The sequence below is a fragment of the Adiantum capillus-veneris genome, chromosome 30 (genome assembly GCF_014529385.1).
Source record: "Adiantum capillus-veneris isolate H3 chromosome 30, ASM1452938v2, whole genome shotgun sequence".
In the NCBI taxonomy this organism is placed as follows: Eukaryota; Viridiplantae; Streptophyta; class Polypodiopsida; order Polypodiales; family Pteridaceae; genus Adiantum; species Adiantum capillus-veneris.
Genome location: NC_140960.1, coordinates 58,931,349 through 58,944,945, shown reverse-complemented (window position 1 = coordinate 58,944,945; position 13,597 = coordinate 58,931,349). Strand labels below are relative to the sequence as shown.

Sequence of the window (13,597 nt, the reverse complement as noted above, 5' to 3'; positions counted from 1 at the left end):
TCTTTCAAGGCCTCCAACTTTTCATGAAACACAGAACACAAGTTCAGCCAGTCACTACCAGCAACAGACGATTCAATACAACATTTAGCCAACAAACACAAAGCAGAGGGTTCAATCCAATCTCCAGATTTCTCACGCCAAATCAGTAGTAGCAGGTATAAATAACAGGATACTTGTCAAATTTTTTATGCTCTCTGAGTCTACACAACCTTTTGCAACTTCTCATATGTCTACACTTACCGTGAATCAGCATGAATCCACAAAAACTAAGGTGGAATAACATGAATCCAGAGAAAAAAAGGTGTTCAACTGCCTCTACTTGAAGCAAAAGAGTCAGAAGCCTCTTTCTTTACATTAGATTGACCAAAGATATGCAAACCATTTCCTATGGCTGGTGTAGCTCCTTGCGAATGTAAGGCTTGCTTGACAGAAAGGCATCCCCAACTTGCTGAGCTATTATGTACATCACTTCTTCTACATAGGAATGGTGGACGTGTTTGCTGCTGTGGAAAAGTTCATGTGATGCCTGCCTTTACATGCAAGATTCCAAGGAAGAAGCCTCCTTTCATTAGTCCGAAGCTTGTTGATTCTACCTCACAACCCCAAAAGAGGAGTCCAAGTCCCGAAGCAATCGCTCCACCTGCCCCAAAGAGGAAGTTCTCCATGAAGGAATATTCACATCTTCTTCAAGACAAAAAAGATTAGTCATTTTCTTGGACAGGGTAAGTCCTCTTTCTTCTTTAAATCTTGTTAGTGCCTGCCAACGTCTTTTTTCAAAGTTCAAACCACTTCTTTTATCCGTAGGTTAGCTATGGCAAAAAGCAACGGAAGAAGCACAAGGGCTAGCAGGCAAAACACTTCAGCAAATCAGCCCAACAATGTTTTTTCATCGACTAGGCAGATTGATAAAAACAGTGGAAAAAGACCCAACAAAATAGCAAAAAGAAGTCCTCCTCTTGCACGCCAAGCCAAAGCGGCTTTCCCAAAAGCCACTACTCCAAACATTTCCATCCCCACCCTACAAGCCCAGGAAGCAAGTGAAGACATGCGAATGACGCCCAAGAAGCCAAAGAATCGTCCCAACCTAACATGGACAACACACGATATGGCAAACGCTCTTCAAGCACGTGAAAATGGGCTCTCCTTACACAAATGCTCAATGCAATTCGGCATAAGCAGAGCTGCCATATCCAATTGGGAAGAGGGCAGGACGCAGAAAAAGAAGAAAGGACCATCGACAATACTCTCCATGGAAGAGGAGGAAGCATTACTACAGTGGATCTTTTTGAAGTGTTATTCCGGGCATGGAGTCTCAATCATGGATGTGAAGCTAAAAGTAGCGGAGATTTGCCAAACCAGGGAAACATTGTTTACAAACGGCATTCCTGGAAGAAGTTGGTGGGAAGGATTCAGAAGAAGACACCCAAAGTTGGTCTTTCGAGTCTCTGAAAGCTTGGATCAGTCAAGAGCAACCAGATTTCAACCGGAGATAGTCAAAACATTGCATGACAACCTTCAAGAGTTGTATAATCAAAATCACTATCCTCCCTCACATATTTGGAATGCAGATGAGACCGGATTTCAAGGTTCTAGAGACAAAGAAATGAAGATACTTGCAAGAAAAGGGACCAAATCTGTTTATGGAATCACTTGCGATTCTCGTGAGTGGATGACAGTTTTATGTTGTGTCAATGCAGCCAGGAGTGCTATTCCAGGATATTACATATTTAAGGGCAGTCGGATTAATGGAAATTACATTCAACACTGTGAAGATGGGGCAGCAATGGCCGTTCAAAGGAAGGCATGGATGACAGGAGAACTCTTCCAAGCTTGGCTTCAACATTTTGACGATGCTATCTCTCAACAAATCGGTAAACAAAATAGACATCTACTCATTCTTGATGGACATGGGAGTCATGTCTCCTTGGAGGTTGTGGCCAAAGCACACGAAGCAGGCATAGATACCATAACATTACCAGCACATACCTCCCATAAGTTGCAGCCCCTAGATGTTTCTGTTTTCAAATCATTGAAGGTTCACTTCCGCAAGGAGAGAGCTATTTGGCAGCATAGGACAGCCTCATCTCATGCCAGCAAGTCAGAGTTGGCCTCGATTGTCTCGAAAGCTCTAAACTCATCCTTAACCCCGGCCAACATCATGGCTGGGTTCTGTGCAACAGGTATATGGCCACTTAATGCATCAGCAGTAAAGTTTGACGGAATGCCGTGTAATCACATTAACATTACGCAAGAGGTAACAATAGAAATGGATGATGACTTATCTCAAGTTCCTAGCACACCCATGCAAGGAACCATTGAAGAAGACGCGGCTCTTGCCCTAATTTCCATGGCAAATGAAATCCTAGAAGAAGATGGAGCAGCCATGCCTCTGGAAGAGGAGATAGCCAATTCCCTAAGCTTCACTCAATTACTACAAGCTGGTGACATTCCAACAAATATCACCATAGCAACAAAGACATCTGAGCTCATGGGTGGACACTTTCACCAAAACATTGGAGGTGTTGAGCTATCAGTTGGAGAAAGACCATAAGGGAATCAAAGCAAAGGTAAGAATATGCCGCAATCTGAGCTCATGGGTGGACATTTTCACCAACACATTGGAGGTGATCAGCTATCGGCTGGAGAAAGACCAGAAGCGCATCGAAGTGGAGGTGAGAATATGATGCAATCTGAGCTCACGGGGGGACACTTTCACCAACACGTTGGAGGTGCTCAGCTATTAGCTAGAGCAAGACCAGAAGTGCATCGAAGTGGAGGTGAGAATGTGCCGCAATCTGAGCTCATGGGGGGACACTTTCACCAACACATTGGAGGTGCTCAGCTATCAGCCAGAGCAAGACCAGAAGTGCATCGAAGTGGAGGTGAGAATATGCCACAATCGGAGCTCATTGGGGGACACTTTCACCAACACATTGAAGGTGCTCAACTATCAGCCACAACAAGACCAGAAGTGCATCGAAGTGGAGGTGAGAATATGCCGCAATCTGAGCTCATGGGGGGACACTTTCACCAACTTATTGGAGGTGCTCAGCTATCAGCCAGAGCAAGACCAGAAGTGCAACAAAGTAGACAAGAAAATATGCCTCCAACATTAGAAGTGCAACCTCGGAAAGAGTTTGGGGTTGAGAATCAACCTCCATCATTAACCATACAACAAAAGGATTCCGAAGAACACAACCGTATTATTGATATACTACAGGTACCAATGAGAGAAGTGTGTGTCAGACAAGCAAATCGAGAAGCATTCGTAGACTACACCAATAGCCTTATTCTTACCTCCTCTCAATACATTGAAAGTATGAGAGCAAAGAATGCTAAGAAGAAGAAGTTGCCAAAGTGAAAGAGGAGAAGAGATTGGAAAAGGAGAAGAAAAGACTCAACTCACTTGCTGAGAAGGAAGTAGCACGACAACGAAGGGTGGATGCTCAACAAGCCAAGCATGCAAGGAAAGAATGGGAAGCACAGCATGTCTTATTTCAAGGTAGAATGAGTTCCATTCTATGGGAGCAAGGTTCCCTCGAGGGTTTGCAACTAAGACCACTACACATAGATATGCCATATCATGCTTTTGCCCGCAAGCACCGTATGGAGAAGCTGGGAAGATTTCGACAAGCTTATCAGCAAAGAAGTCAGTAAAGCCTGAATTTTTGTCTTGATTCAACGCCCATGTATGCAAGAAACCCTTTTTGTCTTATCTCCTGTAGCAAAGCAAGCTGTATGGAGGAGCGGAGAAGATTTCGGCAAGCTCATCAATAGATACAACATTACAGGCTCAGTTTTTTGTCTTCCTTCAGTCCCACATGTATGCAGAGAATTACTTTTTGTTTTATCCCATTAACAAATCGAATTGTATACGACACAACCCCTCATGTAAGAAGCTCCATTTTGAGTAATCTTTTAGGAGGTTAATTTATCCACATATAAGTGCATCGAAATTCAGAACGGTTACGACATCTTATTTCCTCTCTTGTTTTATTATTTTTTATGATGAATTAAAAAATCATGTACATAATGTCCAAGACATGTATCTCTGTTCAATGCTTTAGCTTGAGTTGTCATACTGTTGTATGTATAATGTACTATTAGCATGTACGAGTACTGAGTGAGGCTGCTAGAATGCAAAGCCTCACCTGGAAAGAGTACTGCAGAGGCATGTCATGGATGTCAGTTCCGCACCATCTTCCTCTTCTGAGTGCATCAATGAACCCATTTAAATATGCAGACAACCATGCTTGCGAGTGCTCTTTGCCGTTATGTGAGTGCTCAGTGATTACCATCCGCCTCTGTGTGCACAAAGAAGTGCAAATTAGATTTTCATCAAGTGCAAATTATGCAAAAATGAGACTAAAATGTATAAAATTAGGGCAAATTTGTGAGAGCTATTCAGTTACCAGGAGCAATGCAGCCATATGAGCTTCCAAAACCCATTGAAGCTGATTGTGTAGCCCTCGATGCATCCACATGTTTAGGGAGGCTGAAGTCTCCGACACGAGCTTCATCGATGAATGATTTTGGGGTGTCATGGAGGGCATTGCGTATTTGCACCTGGATTGTAGGCCTACTTCCCGGTTGAAGATGAAGATCCAGCCTTTGATGCACTTCGTATTTGCACCATGATTGCAACATGGGATCTGTGAAAAGGCCTTATGAGAAGTGAGGATGTGTGTTTTTACCTTCTTTCTGCACTGGGTGTTACAAAAAGTCTTAAGTGTCTTCAATGATGGTGAGTAACCTCGTTTGCAATGTATTGTGAGACTCCCAAAGTGGGTTGTTGGTTGGAGAAGATGCGAAGCTCGCAGAAGACCAAAGTGGAGAAACCTTTGATGTTCCTGGGAGATGATGCTAAGGAATTCAATCCGGAAAGGTTTTTGAAAGGAGGCGATTGTCAGTAAGAGACTCCATCAAGCTAATTGCCTTCTGAGCAACATCAACTTCGTGCCTTGTGTTTGTGGCAGCATTTCCACCATATTCGATGGCTCAAGGTGAAGCTAAGAGATGCTAAGGGATGCACCTGAAGGGAGGCATTACAAGGGGCATAGGTGGCACGGGGGGAGGGGGGGTGTAATAGCTGACAGTTGTTGCCATCTATAATGATTCGCTCGCTATTCTGGCCCACCATTTACGATGACAATGAGCCTCCCCATCCAGCCCGCTTGTAGATGACCTGATGGGTTAAGGTGATGCTCAGGATGGTGCAAGGGATGCGGTGCAACGGTAGTAACAATGGTGTAGTTGGCGCAGAGAATGCTGTCAGGGAATGCCGCTGCTGAATGCCGCCAGGTTTTCCACCAGGGAATGCCGCTGCTTCTTGCTTCTCGTAGGAGCGTGTAGAAATTGGTTCAGCAATTGCTCGTAAAAGGAGTTGGTGAGGATTTTTAAAGGAATGCAATAGTCCGTATAGTGGTACCTGCCCAAACACGCTTTGGAGATTTACTAACCATCTGAGGGGGGCGGGTCCGGCTCACTTCTCACCCCCATTTTAGTTACAAAGAAAATAAAAAACAGCTTAAAAAAGCCTCTTATGAGTAGTGCCAAGTCATCATCTTACCTCCACATGTTCACCAACACATGGCAATCCTACCTAGCACCTCAGATTTGAAATCATCCAACAATTTTAGCCTTTTTTTTAGCTCCCAATTTGACCGTCTCTATATTGGCTCCTCTACCCTATGTGTCCAAGCTAGGCAACATTGAAACATGGGAAACCACTTATCTAAGCTAGGATCCCTTGAAACGTTAGCATAAGAAAAACTCCACCACTTGTTGAAGCTAGGGACAATCATAAATGATATTGTTTCTCACCAATTGGGAAACCCTTGATGTGAATAGCCACACCACTTTTAAGGGCAGTATGCACAAATAGCCAATAATCAGCTCTTTGAATACATGAAAGTCGCACTTCAAAAGCCACCCCATTAATATAAAAAGTACATTCTTGTGGATAGGAAAAGTTGGTGTCCCAAAAGGATCTTCATTTTAATCATAGCGTGAAATATACCTCATTTTTATCTCACTTAACTCCTTTGTATCTGCAAAAGAAGGAAAACATTATGCATAAATACAAGGACTAGATCAAAGGATGATAGTACTATTGGGATGGCCATTGTATGGAAGATTGAGAGTGTCTCTTACATGGGGCCTCAAAAGGTTTCAAAACATAAATTTTTTGAGAAACATAGCAGACCATGTCTCCAATATATTGTCCATTTGAAGAATAGAGAGATTCAAGGTCCACCACTTGTCCGAGCTATACATTGAGCATTGATACAAGGTCCAATAACTATCCACGAAACCTATAGTATTTGGTAACATGGGATGCATTGATGCAACAAAGGTAGCCTAACCTCTTGTTCCATATATGTTTTCTTGTAGACTAGGGGGATAGTTTCAAAGTCATCACTAGTCAAAATTAGGCATGGGACATTGATACAATGCTCCATCACATTTGCAACTTATCTTCTCTAGTAGCATGGGTGTTTTAATCTCAAATTTCACCACATATTCAACATATACTCTATTGTAGTGAATATTTTGGTTTGTAGGTCCACCACTTGTCCAAACTTGGCTTGTTGATGTATGGAGATTATCAAAGGTCCACCAATTCTCCAAGCTGCACTTATAGCACAATTTCAAGGTCCACTATATGCACAACATATGAGGGGCTATAGCATGCAAGGTCTTACTTCAAGGTCTACCATCTCCTCCCCAACGCTAAGGTTCCATTGAAGCATGGAGAGAAGCAAGGTCCACCACCCAAGCTAGTACTTCTTTCCACCACTTCAAAATCCATGATATGTTGTCAATGGGGTTCAACACTTGTCCAAGGTAGGCTCTCCATTGAAACATGGAGAGAGTGAGCTCTACCACTTGTCCAAGCTAGGCTCCATTGAAACATGAGATGTTTGTTGTACATGGGTGGTTTCGTTTCAATGTGCACCACTTGAATAATCTAGGATACTTAGCAACATTTAGAGAGGTCAAGCTCTACCACTTTTCCGAGTTAGGCTCCTCTAAAACATGGAGAGAATCAAGTTTCACCACTTGTCCTAGTTAGGCTCCACCAAAACATGGAGAGAAGCAAGCTTTAGCAACCTGAGCTTGATGTATGGAGGTAATCAAGGTTCCACCATTTCTCCAAGATAGGTATATTAAATAATTGCAAGGTTCACCATGATATGTTGTACATGGAGAGTTTTTCTCCAAGGTCCACCACTTGTCCAAGCTAACTCCATTGGAACATGGGGATAGAAGCAAGCTCCCAAGCTCCACAATGTGTCCAAGCTAGGATCGATTGGAACTTCAAAAACCACTTATCCAATTGAGGCTCCCTTGAAACATGGAGGGAAGCTAAGGTTCACCGCTTGTCCAAGCTAGGCTACATAAATAAAGTGTGGCTAAATCCAAAAGGCCACAACTTCTCCAACCTTTAGAGATGCAAGGTGTACCAAATGCATAAAGTAGGCATAATAAAATACTAGAAGATCATTTGTGTAGCCTATTATCTTTAGTAGCAAGCTCCACCATGTGTCCAAGATAGGATCTATTACCCCTAAACCAGATATATGTTGTACATGAGGAGTATTGTGTCAAGGTCCACCATTTGTCCAAGCTAGGATCTATTGAATCAACCCTAAACCAGATGTATTTTGTACATGGGGAGTTTTGTTCAAAGATCCACCACTTGTCTAAGATAAGCTCTATTGAAACATGGTGTGAAGAAAAGCTCCACCACATGCCCAACCTAAGATTCATAATAGTAGTTCATTTAGTTCAAAGATCTAACACTTGCCTAACCTCTAGAGAGAGGTGGAAGGAAAGCTAGCTATGTAATCTAGGAATAGAGATTTTTGGTCTCTGTAGCAGGCTACAGTGTCACTTTCACAGGACACAGTTAGTACAGTTGGTCTAGGCTGTTTCACACTGGACGGACCCTCTGGGTTGGGAGTGACACGTGGCAGTGGCAAGGTACCGACGGTGGTCTTGTGGACATCGTGGCCAGGTCACCACATGGCTGACATTTATGAGCCGTTGGTGGCCCTTTATGGTGTTACATATGAGTAGAAGCGGTTGGTCATCGGGATCATCCTCTTCACCTTTGGTCCAACATAGTTCTCGAGAGCAGTGAGTCTTTACACAGAGCACGTCTGCACCATCCCGGCACATATGAGCCTCGACACCCCCACTGTACCTGAGAGTCCTGGGCTGGAGCTGAGTGTGCTGCCACGCCAGAGTCTATATCGGTCTTTGAGATAGTCGAGTATGTTCTGGTCTGCTGTTGTGTCTTTGCGATCTCTGTTGACGTCTATTGTTTCCTTTCTGTTCATCTGTTTGAGGGAGATTCAGTCATTTGAGTGAGATTGTCACGCACATTGCACTGAGGACCACCCACTGTAGAGAGCACAACATGTTATCCGCGCTATAGGTGCTCTCATTTTGGCGATCACGGTGGGACCTCAACTGAAATCTCACTCTATGAGGTGCAAATCTTGGAGCTAGTTGGGTCTATCTAGTTCACCTACCTTGCCTTGCACTGTTCTCCTCTCGCCTGGTCCAACTGTTCTCTCGCCCTAGTCATCTCTCGCCCTGGTCCAACCTACCCTCGTCTCTGGTCTAGACCCCCTCGACCCTGGTCTAGTCCTCCTCGTCCCTGGTCCAACCTGGTCTAGTCACTTGCATGGTCTAGACCCTCGTCTAGTCCTCCTCATCCCTGGTCTAGCCTGGTCTAGTCACTCGCCTCGTCTAGTAGAGTCTAGACCAGTCTTCAACCAGTTCAAGGTTTTCTTGCCCAAAGCTTGGTTGGTTTGGTGGTCGCTGCATGACCCATACAAGGAGGTCAGTCGAGTGTCAAAGCGCCCTCCTGAGTCCTTTGAAGTACTACAACAGAAGATGACCCTCGGAACCTGTTAGAAGTCCATCAACCTCATCACCCATACCTCCACATACGTCATCATCCATTCCTCCCTCCGGTTCCACATCTTTCAGATCACCATCTCCAGTGAAGCTCTCTCCTATTCTGCTACAGCAGGCTACTGAGCAACAGGCTCAGTAAGGGGCTATGGAGCCATTGGCTAGCGTTTTGGCTAAGGTAAACATCAAGTTCCCTACATTCAAAGGTCTCTCTTCAGAAGATGCTGACGACCATGCAAGGAGGTTTGTATCTCTTTGTAGGGGTCGTGGTCTTAACAGGGAAGATGCTTATTTGGTACTCTTTCCATCCACCTTGGATGTCTTAGCAGACAAATGGTACAGCCAGTTTGCAGAGAACCATTTTGCAACTTGGGTAGCCTTAAGATAGCAGTTCTGTGCAGGTTTTCGGCCAGGTGACTACAAGGAGAAGGTGTTGGATGAGTTGGCCAACATGGTGCTCCATCCAGAGGAGACTTTTGCAGATATTATGACCAAAACCAAGTCTCTGGTTGCCAAGCTTCCCCAGCAACCAGGTGAATTTATGGTTAAGAAGTGGGTAGAGAAGGCGCTTCCCAAAAGTTCTCAGCAAAAACTACGAGAGAGTCTTCGACCCGACGCCACTCTGGAGGAGTTCATCGCAACTACTACGAGGATAGAGGGGGCTAGGAAGCTGTTCACAAACCCCCTTCACATAGAGACCCCCTCTGTGTTTTTGGAAAGTCCTGCTGATCCTTTAACTTCTTTACGCAAGGAACCGAGCTCTTCAAGAGGAGAGGTCCTTCTCTCTTAAACAAGAGAAGCCTCCACATCATGAGGCATTGGACCAAATTAAGCGCGAGCTAGAAGAGCTCAAGTGTCAGCGACAGACTAAGGCTACGGTTTGGTGTAGCTCATGCCGCTCTCCAGGGCACCCTCCATAGGAATTCCCCCTTCGGGTTTACTGCCACTTCTGTGAAAAATCTGGACATGAGGACAAGGATTGTTACTACCTCAAGGGATTGCGACAAATACAACAAAGTCTTGGTCCTTCTCTTCAGCAAGGGCCAGCACCTGCATCCAACATGGTTTCTCCCTATGGCCATCCACACCATATGCCACCTTTGCTGACAACCCCTCCTATGCAAGGTATGCAAAGTACTTTTCCGTCTCAGAGCTTTTATCATACCCATGCTCCCTCATCACCTCAAAGCTTCTATGCGTCCACCTCCAACTCAATGCACCAGGAACAAGGACCACCACGCCCTTCGACTCGCCCTTTGAATCGGCCCATTTTATGCTACAGATGCGGAGAGTATGGGTATTACCAAAGCAAATGCCTTCTGCTCGAAGGGTCCCCTCCCTGCCGTCATTGCCCTGATATGAAGGATCACTACAGTAAGGATTGCCCTAAAATTTGTGCATCCATGGCTTCGAACCCAAGTCAAAGCCAGACTGAGTTTGCCTTTCCCAAGCTCAATTTGATAGCAGTTAGCAATGTTTCTTAGCCGCCCCCTTCTACCCATGTGGTTACCCCTCAAAATAAGCAGCCGCAGTTGGCAGAGGAGCCATCGGGCGTCCTCACCGGGGCCCAGAGAGCCGCTCTCGGTCTTAGCATTCCATCAAGTTCAGCTCCCCCACACATTCTCACACCAGTGAATACCCTGCCTGCAGCTGTTAACAAGCAATCCCCCAGTGCTATGAAAGAATCCAAATCTCTGCTCTCTGATATTGATGAAGCTTTCTTGGAAGCAGTTTCCGATCTGCAAAAAAAGATCGAGTCCTATATGATATCTAATCCCGCTGCTCCACTCACTGATTATAGAAGCCCTCGCCTGACAGTGTCCGTTTTAGGTCAGCAATTCTCAGGAGTGATAGTGGATGGTGGATCTGGCATCAACCTGATGCCCGAGTTCACTATGTTAGCTCTAGGTCTACAACCTACTCGCCATGCTCCCTTCACGGTTACATTGGCCGATCAACGAACAGTATACCCAGTGGGCATCGTGGACAATGTGCCTCTACAGGTACAAAACTTTACTTTTAACTTGGATTTTGTGGTGGTTCGTCTTCCACAGGTTGAGGGCGGATTTCCCTTGCTTATTGGAAGACCATGGCTGCGACACACTAAAACACTCCACGATTGGGGAAATGATGCAATGTGGATACATACTTCTGGCTCCTCGATGCAACCCATTCTCTTAGAAGGTGGTATGGATCCCGTGGTGCAGCAAGTTTCTTTGTCAATGGAAACCAAACCTGAACAAGAACAGCCTACTACACTTGAAGGGTCAGATGAAGATCTGCTGGAGTGGTTGGAGGCTACCAAATCTATGCCTTGTTATGGAGTCTCTATTCACTCTTTGCATGAAGGTACACCCTCTTCAAATGGTGCCACAGTAACTAAGCCCAATGAGCCACCTGAGCCCATGAAGAAGTATAGAAGCAATAAGAAATCTCCTCTACAGGAGTTCACACCCTCTCAAACATCAACACCTTTGGTGTCTGCTTCTCCGACCAGAACAAAGCTCTCCTTTGTGTATAGCAAATTCCCTTCACAGAGCCCGTCCTGCAAGATGAATTCTAAGATCATGATCGCTGTATTGCTCATGGTAGCTGCGTGCTGATTATTTGCACCTATCTACCCTATCCCCCTCTCCCCCTCACTACCCCTCGCCTTACCCTCCCCCTCACCCCCTCGCCCTTGTCCCTCCCCCTCGCCCTAAGTCCCTCACCCTCCCTCCCCCCTCTCGCCCTCGCCCTCGCCCTCCCCTAGTCCCCCTCACTACCCTCGCCCTCGCCCTAAGTCCCTCCCCCCCCCCTCGCCCTAGTCCCTCACCCACCCTCCCCCCTCGCCCTCGACCTACCCTCCCCCTCACCCTCCCCCTCGCCCCTAGTCTCTCTTCCCCTCGCCCTCGCCCTACCCTCCCCCTCACCTCCTCGCCCTACCCTCCCCCTTGCCCCCTCGCCCCTAGTCCCTCTCGCCCTACCCTCGCCCTTGCCCCCTCACCCCTCACCCTTCCTTCCCCTTCTCGCCCTCGCCCTACCCTCCACCCTCACCCCCTCCCCCTCATCCCCTCGCCCTCCCCCTACCCACCCCCTCTCGCCCCTAACCAGTCCCCCACTCACCCTCGCCCCTACCCACCCCCTCACTCCCTCTCGCCCCTACCCACCCCCTCTCGCCCCTAACCAGTCCCCCACTTCCCCTCGCCCCTACCCACCCCCTCACTTCCTCTCGCCCCTACCCTTCCCCTTTCCCCTCCCCCTCACCTTCCACTCGCCCCTACCCAAGCCCTCTCGCCCCTAACCAGCCCCCTTGCACAACCCTCCTCTCCCCCTTTCCTTCTCCTGCATGTACACACCATTTGCGAGCATCTGTGGGTGTGTTTTTCTGTAAGTGGGTTCTCTCATTTCCGAGCTCCCTTCGTTTCTGTGTGTTCGTCTTCAATTGGGCTCTCTCTCTCTCTCTCTCTCTCTCTCTCTCTCTCTCTCTCTCTCTCTCTCTCTCTCTCTCTCTCTCTCTCTCTCTCTCTCTCTCTCTCTCCCCTTCCTATGTGTGTTGCTTCACATAGATTCTGCCCTCACATGCCCTCTTCCCTTCTCACTCTCTCTGTCTACACTTCGGTTTTTCTTCCCTTCTCTTTCCATGGCCCCTCCCATCACACATTGGCTGCGACGCTCACCTCTTGGCTCTGGCTCATTCGGGAAGGTCTCGCTTGCCATCAACCTCGATAATGGAGATTTTTTTGCAGTAAAGTCAATCCAGAGCGTGGGCTCTGCAGCAGAGCAATGTGCGCTCGAAATTGAGCTCACCATACTCCAAAACCTGCATTCACCACGAATTGTGAGCTTTTTGGGGGCAGATTTTGCCTCGGAGGGCACCACATGCACCTGCAACATTGTCCTAGAGTACATGGATGGGAGAAACATAGCAGAACTTATCAAGAAATCAGGCGGGTGCTTGGATGAAAAGCGCGCGCAATGCTATACGCGTGCAATTGTCAAGGGCCTTGCCTATTTTCATGAGCAACAAATTGTGCACTGCGATATCAAGGGACAGAACATCCTAGTTGGATCATGTGGTGTGAAGATAGCGGACTTTGAAGCTCCTACACATGAATTTAAGGGTACACCGCTCTGGATGGCACCGGAGGTTGTAAGAGGACAGGAACAGGGATGTGTGTCCGATGTGTGGCACGGTTGTTGAAATGCTGCAGGGCAGGCCTCCATGGAGAGTGTGCTCACATAATTCCTCGTCGGCTATGTCTCAGGTAGCTGCAGCTCTCTTCAAGATTGGATACTCATTCGAAAATCCTCCCTTGCCAGAGGGTGTTTCGGCAAGATGTCATGATTTTCTTAGCAAAGTTCTACAGAGAGACCCAAAGCTCAGGTGGAGTGCTGCTGAGCTACTTGATCACCCTCTCGCCCCTACCCAGCCCCCCCTCACCCCTATCTACCCCCTCCCTTCCACTTGACCCTAACCAGCCCCCTATCTATGCCTCCCCACCTCTCTCAGCCTCAGCATGTTTTTCCCCCATCCCGCAAGTTTTCCCCCAGATGGTTCGATGGATGCTATCCTGTTGCTGCTGAGAAGGCCTTTCTGTTCTACCATCATGATGGAGCTTAACCCTATAGCTTAACCCTATTTGCAGTGTTACTCGGGCTTAGGGTCATCCCTCCTTTCGAGAAGAGT

General features: G+C 46.8%; 2 pseudogenes; both read left to right on the top strand.

Moving 5' to 3' along the window:
* Positions 1-1,090: 1,090 nt before the first annotated feature.
* Positions 1,091-3,116, top strand: LOC147418031 (uncharacterized; annotated as a pseudogene).
* Positions 3,117-12,550: 9,434 nt separating this feature from the next.
* Positions 12,551-13,379, top strand: LOC147418030 (mitogen-activated protein kinase kinase kinase 17-like; annotated as a pseudogene).
* The last annotated feature ends 218 nt before the right edge of the window (positions 13,380-13,597 follow it).